The sequence below is a fragment of the Limulus polyphemus genome, unplaced genomic scaffold (genome assembly GCF_000517525.1).
Source record: "Limulus polyphemus unplaced genomic scaffold, Limulus_polyphemus-2.1.2 Scaffold2583, whole genome shotgun sequence".
NCBI classification, from domain to species: Eukaryota; Metazoa; Arthropoda; class Merostomata; order Xiphosura; family Limulidae; genus Limulus; species Limulus polyphemus.
In genome coordinates, this window is record NW_013668193.1 from 78,067 (window position 1) to 85,415 (window position 7,349).

Sequence of the window (7,349 nt, forward strand, 5' to 3'; positions counted from 1 at the left end):
ACCAATTAACGTAACGAATTAAACAGCCGGACCATTATAATAAAACAGAAAAATATTCATTTATCTGAAGTAAAGTTGTAATACAGAAAATAGAATACAAAAGTAACGCAGCTTAAGTTTGAATCACTAAAAATGAACCTAACTGGGAAACGTATTAATTTTATCAAGCCCCAAAAAGTAATATTAAACATTTCAATTTAAGTTTTCAGTGATTTAGAGAAAAGTGTTATCCCAAGAACTGATTTTTGTTTTAGAAAAGTGTTAACCCGAGAACTGATATTTGTTTTAGAAAAGTGTTAACCCAAGAACTGACATTTGTTTTAGAAAAGTGTTATCCCAAGAACTGATATTTGTTTTCGAAAAGTGTTATCCCAAGAACTGATATTTGTTTTAGAAAAGTGTTAACCCAAGAACTGATATTTGTTTTAGGAAAATGTTAACCCAAGAACTGATATTTGTTTTAACAACAAAAATGTTGATTTCTATGAATATTTATTACATTTAGAGTTCTGACTTCAGGTATTCAAACAATGAAATATAATTCCAAAGGCTTAACAAGTTTATATGGCTATAATTTTAGCCCCCCCTGTTGGGTCAGTGGAAACCTTACGGATTTACAACGTTCAAATCCGGGGTTCGACTCCTATTGTGTAGCTTTCTGCTAAAAAACACCAACAACAATTATAACTTTAATCGTAAAACATGAGGTGTGAGCTATGAAGAATTATAAGTCTTAATAATTATCAGTAAAAATAAGGATATTGTAATATGTGAACCAGATAAGGATAACAAAGTTGTTTTATTAACAAAGTAGATTATGATAACAAATTAATGGATACCTTGAAAGATCAAACAAAATGTTCAAATTTAAGAAAGATTCTAAAACACAAGAGAAGTTAAACTAGCATGCTCACAAAATATTTACCTAAAGTAAAAAAGAAAACGTCTAAAATCTATAAATAAATTAGACCACCAGTATCTTGTTCAATTGTGTTGATTGGTTTGTCAAAAATAAATATCACCAGAGAGCGCTGATCACTAAATTCGTACAGCCAACTTGTTAACAGATATTAGAATTGTTTCAGGCAAAATTATACAACATAGAATTATATCCTCTGTAAATTTAATAACTATTAGATTGTAAAGTTGTGTTGTTCCGAAAGACATGAGAAATCTAAAAAAAATTGGATATAAGATAACAAAGAATAAATTGGCATGTTCAACTCAAAATAGAAACCATTTTCATTTAAACGTGCCAGTTAATATCTGTGAACACTAGTATCGTATGAACCTTTTTTTTGGCCAGGGGGAGCGACTTTCAAGTATCTGAAATTGTCAGACATTACTTACATAGGAATGGAATTGTTAATATTGATACTAATTACATTTCACTTACTTATTCTAGTTCACACCAGAATACTTATCGTTCCTCCAACTGATGATAAAACAAGCATCTAGACCATCATTTCAACTGTCGTATCTCAACCCGCCTGCTAAACCTTGGTATTAGTGGAAATTTCGTTGTTGTTTTGGTTCCAATAGGAATTCCTCTACTTCAGTGTGACTGCTGCCACTCCCACCAACCCCCCAGGCATGGAGTATTTTGTACCAAGTTATAAATAGTAAATACAACATTATGCCCGGCATGGCCGGGTGGTTAGGGCACTCGACACGCAATCTGCGGGTCGCGGTGTCCGGACTAGGAGCCATACGAAACTACTATATAATATTATAAGAATATGTTCATAATTTTTACTAGGGTTTTAGATTATGAAATGACGACAAGCTGGGTGTCGTGCGTATGTATTCGTGTACTTCTATACTGAGACATGAAATTTTCTAGACATTTACCTCTGAAAACAACTATATAAAGTTATAGGTACAACTGTACTTAACATTAATTGTTATGATGTTGTTTTCTTCTATAATAGTTTTAGGGCCAAGTGTATTAAAAAATCAAGTACTTTATACCTGGACATATAATGGACTAAGGGCCTAGTCAGGGACCACAGTAGTTTAGGCATATCCGTTCTTAATTTTGAGTTCCTGACCAGAAAGAGATAGCAATCATAAGCTAACTACTAGGTCATGATTGGACTCCAGAAGTGTACAAATGTCTTTATGTCGTAATTTGTGAAGCTAGAAACTGGCAGTGGGGTCCTATCGTTCATCAAAATATTTTATTAAAGGTACAAATAATTCATCCTCAGCCCTACTTGATGATAGTGAAGCTAGTAGTAGTTAGGGCCAATCAGAGGAGTGCTAGTTGGCCCGGGCCTCAAGCTCAAAGAGGGTCTCAAATTTAGATACTTGTAATTTTTTTGCTTTTGTTAAGCTTTGTGACTTGTTTTTATGCATAGGAAAAGGCTTAAAAAGCATTTATCATATAACGTTAATAAATATATGTTAAATAAATAAAAATATTCAAATTATGTTTCACTTTTCCTTTGTCTTGTTTTATTTCATGTGTCGTAATTTTTTATATTATAGCCAGGAGCCTCAAAAGATAGAAGTGTCCCGGGCCTCTCTGAACCTCTGAGAGGGCCTGATAGTAGTGGAGTGTACTTAACGTTAAAATTAAAACCAAATTAGATAACGGTTCTGAGTGGTGCATGAAAGACTATGGAAGACAAGGCTTGATTAAATTAATTAAAGAGGAAAATCAAAACCTATAATAAGGAGGATAAAGACAATGAAAACCATGTACAAAACTTGTATTTGTTGTCTTTTTTATGTGTTGAATTTCACACGAGACTAGTCGAGAGCTATCTAGGCTAGTGATATCTCATTTTGAAATGATAGATGAAGGGAGATAACCAACATCACCCACTCCCACCTCTTGGATTACTCTATGCCGACGAAAAGTGGTCGTCACTTTGTAAAGCTCCCATAGCTGAATGGGCGAGCATGTTCGATGACGAAAATCGATCCCGCATCCTGCATATTATACGTCGAACACCTTAACAATCAGGCTATGCCAAGCCCCTTCTTTATGTCTTCATTATAAGACTTGGAACATCACATAAAGAAGAACTATGCTAACAGAATGATACAAGTTTTTGAACAATTAAAATTAATAACATTCGTACTAAAATGTAGAATCACGAACACCCAGTAGGAAAAGAAGTAAGATATCTAAGAGAATATGCCGTAAACACAATATTTGTGTTATAAGGAGTGATATGAAATCATTTACATGCAACTTCAAAAAGACAATAAATGTAATTTTCAGAGGGAGCTTAAAAAACACCTACCCAGAAAAGAGAAAGTACTTTTAGTTTTAATGGTTTGGTATATTTAGAATCAGCTAAAACATTTAACATATATTTCATTATGCCATGGTATAAATTTTGTATAAAATCAATATTATGTATTATTTTTAGCACAGATTAAAACTTCCAATTGTTAAAAAACAACTGAATTTACAACTACTGCCTTTGTGGTGTGTATTTTAAGAGTAAGCTATAACCTCAAATTTACCATTGCCGTCAACTACTGCCTTTGTGGTGTGTATTTTAAGAGTAAGCTATAACCTCAAATTTACCATTGCCGTCAACTACTGCCTTTGTGGTGTGTATTTTAAGAGTAAGCTATAACCTCAAATTTACCATTGCCGTCAACTACTGCCTTTGTGGTGTGTATTTTAAGAGTAAGCTATAACCTCAAATTTACCATTGCCGTCAACTACTGCCTTTGTGGTGTGTATTTTAAGAGTAAGCTATAACCTCAAATTGATAATTAAAAAACAAAAACTTTACATTTTGTTTTGTAATAATTGCTTGCTAGTATCGTTTAGTAAAGTCTTCGTATATTCTATTTCTATTTTATGTATTAAAAGTCCAGTTACGCAGCTTTAGGTAAGAATAAGATCATATGTCATATTCTGATATGAGTCATCAATCGTTATGATGATTTTTCTATTTTTTTTTTCATAAAAAAAAAATCCTTATCTCATGAACCAAGAATATAGTGAACATGGATATGCATGATGTAATTCTTTTCTTACTAATTACCCCCACCCCCATACACATAGTGGCTCAGCATAAATCTAAGGGCTTATAATGCTAAAAATTGGGTTTCGATACCGCGGTGGGTAGAGAACAAATAACCCACTGTGTAGCTTTGTGCTTAAGAACAAACAAACAAAATATTCTACGCCTGCAATACGGTAGGACATCTAACAGTGAAAAAATACAGACTTCGTTCTTCATTTAAATTGGTTTTCTGTAAACTTCGGCTATATATAACTTTTTTAGTAAACTTTGGCTGTCAAATGTTTAGGTGTTTCTATAAACTTTCACTGTAAGTGATTTCGTATTTCTGTATATATTTTGATTGAAAAATTAATGTTTCTATGGGGCAGATGCATTAAACCTACACGTGTAGTAATAATTATGAAATTACAACTTACTACATAATGTAGCGTATTATATTTATCGTAAAACTATACAATGGGCTATCTGTGCTGTGTGCACCACGGATAATCGAACCCCGAATTTTAACGTTGTAAGTCCATGAACTTATCTCAGCCGGCCTAACATGGCAAATGTAATGTGGTTGACACATTCTTACAAAACATTCTCCTTTGCTTTCAATCACTACTTCTTAGAATTACTGTACATATTGTAAGCTGCTAAAGTTTTCTGACCTATAGTAACTTCACGGCTTGATGATCTACCCACATAGGGTCAAGTTGTGATTGGTTCACCTGAATGATGGATTCTTTCCCATTGGATCCCAGCTGTTCTATAATAGTAATGAAGAAAACATATGAGGTAAAAGTCTACTGATATACACTGGTTGACAGTGGGGAGTCACGTAAACCAGTGTATATATAAAACATGTGACCTTACAGTGTGAGGTGGGGAGTCACGTAAACCAGGCATATATAAAACGTGTGACCTTCTTCTTGTAATTCGGGCCAGAAGATTAATATTTTTAGTTTGATTAACTGTCAGTCAGTACAAGAGGCCCAAATTTCCCGGTAAAGCAACGGCGTCATTCACGTCATGCACCAAACAAGTGTGCGTCATTCTAATCTTTAGCATACAGTAATGCCTAACTACCTTTAATCTCATCAAGTAACGTTAGTGTTATATAGGTTATCGACAACAAAAAAAGAAGAAACGAGAACACCGCTTTCTACTCAGCAAAACAATTTGGAAGAGACAACACTTCAATGAAGTATTTTTGTTGTTGTTTCTCTCCTGTAATTGTGTTATTCGTGTCTTTGACTCAACTCACAAGGTAACACACTACCCCAATAGGAGATTTGGGCGGTTAGTTAAACAGAGGTTTAAATAATATTAATCCGACCAAGAAATAAAGAGGGTGACACAGAGTTTATTTACAATAAAAACACTTTTTAAACAAATTTCAACACCAGGTGTTGAAACCAAGCTTTTCGTGGAAAATTTAGTGAATGGAAAAGCAGTAGCAAAACAATAAAAATATAAACTACGGTTTCACTTTCAAACACTGGTAACTGTACTCATTATAAGTCTTAAGGGGTGTGTTTTCTCATCTTAAAACTGAAGTGTTCGGACCAGGCTGACCGAGAACAAAAGCATTCCCACTGTAAAGGTGAACTATGCTGCTCGCCGCCATAAACCAAAACCTGTAATCACGCCACCTACTTCCGTATCAGAAAACTCGTATCTTCTGGAATCACTTGGAACAAATCACAGGCGAATTTAGACATTTTACGCTGTGATTTGTACATATCCAGGACCGTATATCATATCTGCCCACTGTAGTGTATAAAATATTGTGAAGATCGATGGACAATAAGAGTAGACAGCATAACGAACGTCAACATTAAAAGACAAAAAATAAACGAGCATAGAACTTAATTGGTAAAACCGAATTCTCCCTATTTAGTAAGTAAGTAAGCATATTTTAGCATTACAGTTTGATTACAAGCTATTTCCAAATAATATACAGTTAATACAGTTAATAGATTCATTCTCTATCTATCCTTTTAAACTGTAGGATCATTATAGGTAAGTACATAAACTATTTCAGCCGGCCTAGCATGGCAAATGTAGTGTGGTTGACATATTCTTACAACACATTCTCCTTTGTTCTCACTCACTACTTGTTAGGACCGTATTTCCCACTGTAGTGGCCTAGCATGGCAAATGTAGTGTGGTTGACATATTCTTACAACACATTCTCCTTTGCTCTCACTCACTACTTGTTAGGACCGTATTTCCCACTGTAGTGGCCTAGCATGGCAAATGTAGTGTGGTTGACATATTCTTACAACACATTCTCCTTTGTTCTCACTCACTACTTGTTAGGACCGTATTTCCCACTGTAGTGTATACAATATTGTGAAGATCGATGGAGAAGACAGCATAACGAACATCAACATAAACGGACAAAAATAGACAAGCTTGGTGGGTGTTAAGGTGCTGTTGACTGTCTGCTTTTCCTATGATTAATAGTTTAAAATTAGGGACAGTGACAATATAAGCTTTAATGGTATTCGGTGTATTTGAAACTAATTTAGTTTTTGAATCTGATTTATTCTATTGTCTAATTTCTTATACAATGTAAATCAGTAGAACTTTTTAATTGAAGACTGTCCAACTTAGACTAAGTATATTGTAATGCTGCCAAAGAAACATTCAACTACATAGTCAAAGATTTCAATAACCTATATTTATGACTGATTTCATCATTAAAACCTCTTTATAGATCTTAATCCGGCTAATTCCAGAACACGAAACTTTCAATTTGAAAATGTTTGGAATCACTTGATTATGTTTACATTTTTTCTTCTTTCTCTGTAGAAACGTATAAATAGCTTCTCACTAGTTAATTATTAAAAAGACCCGATTTACCTATCTTTCAAAGAAGATTTGGGCAATAAGTTTCTCGTCAGGAATCTTAAAGAAAGTGAAATTTTACGATCCCGAAAAAGAAGACAAACGTAACATCCACCAGTTAGTGTATACTGCTCGCTCCTTTCTGTTTTACTTCAAAGATATAAAATTAAAGCAAAAGAACAGATTAGATACATACCTAGTTCACCAGTCATTAACACGCGGTCTGCAAGTCATGTCTGGTGGGTTGATTTCCAAACAAAGCTTTCTGGTACTCATTCTCTCTCTCTCTTTATTTTTTTTTAAAATTCTGAACAGAGATTTGCACTCCTTGCGACATCTGGAATCTGAATTGTCCACCAGCGTGGCCGAATTCGCGCTTGTTTCCAGAAGTAAAACCCTAATCCAAAATCGCACACAAAGCACAATAGTGACTGTACATGTTACACAATACAAATCTGATTCCCCAATTCTATAAATGGCCAAGTGGTTAAGGAGCTCGACTCGCAATCAGCGGGT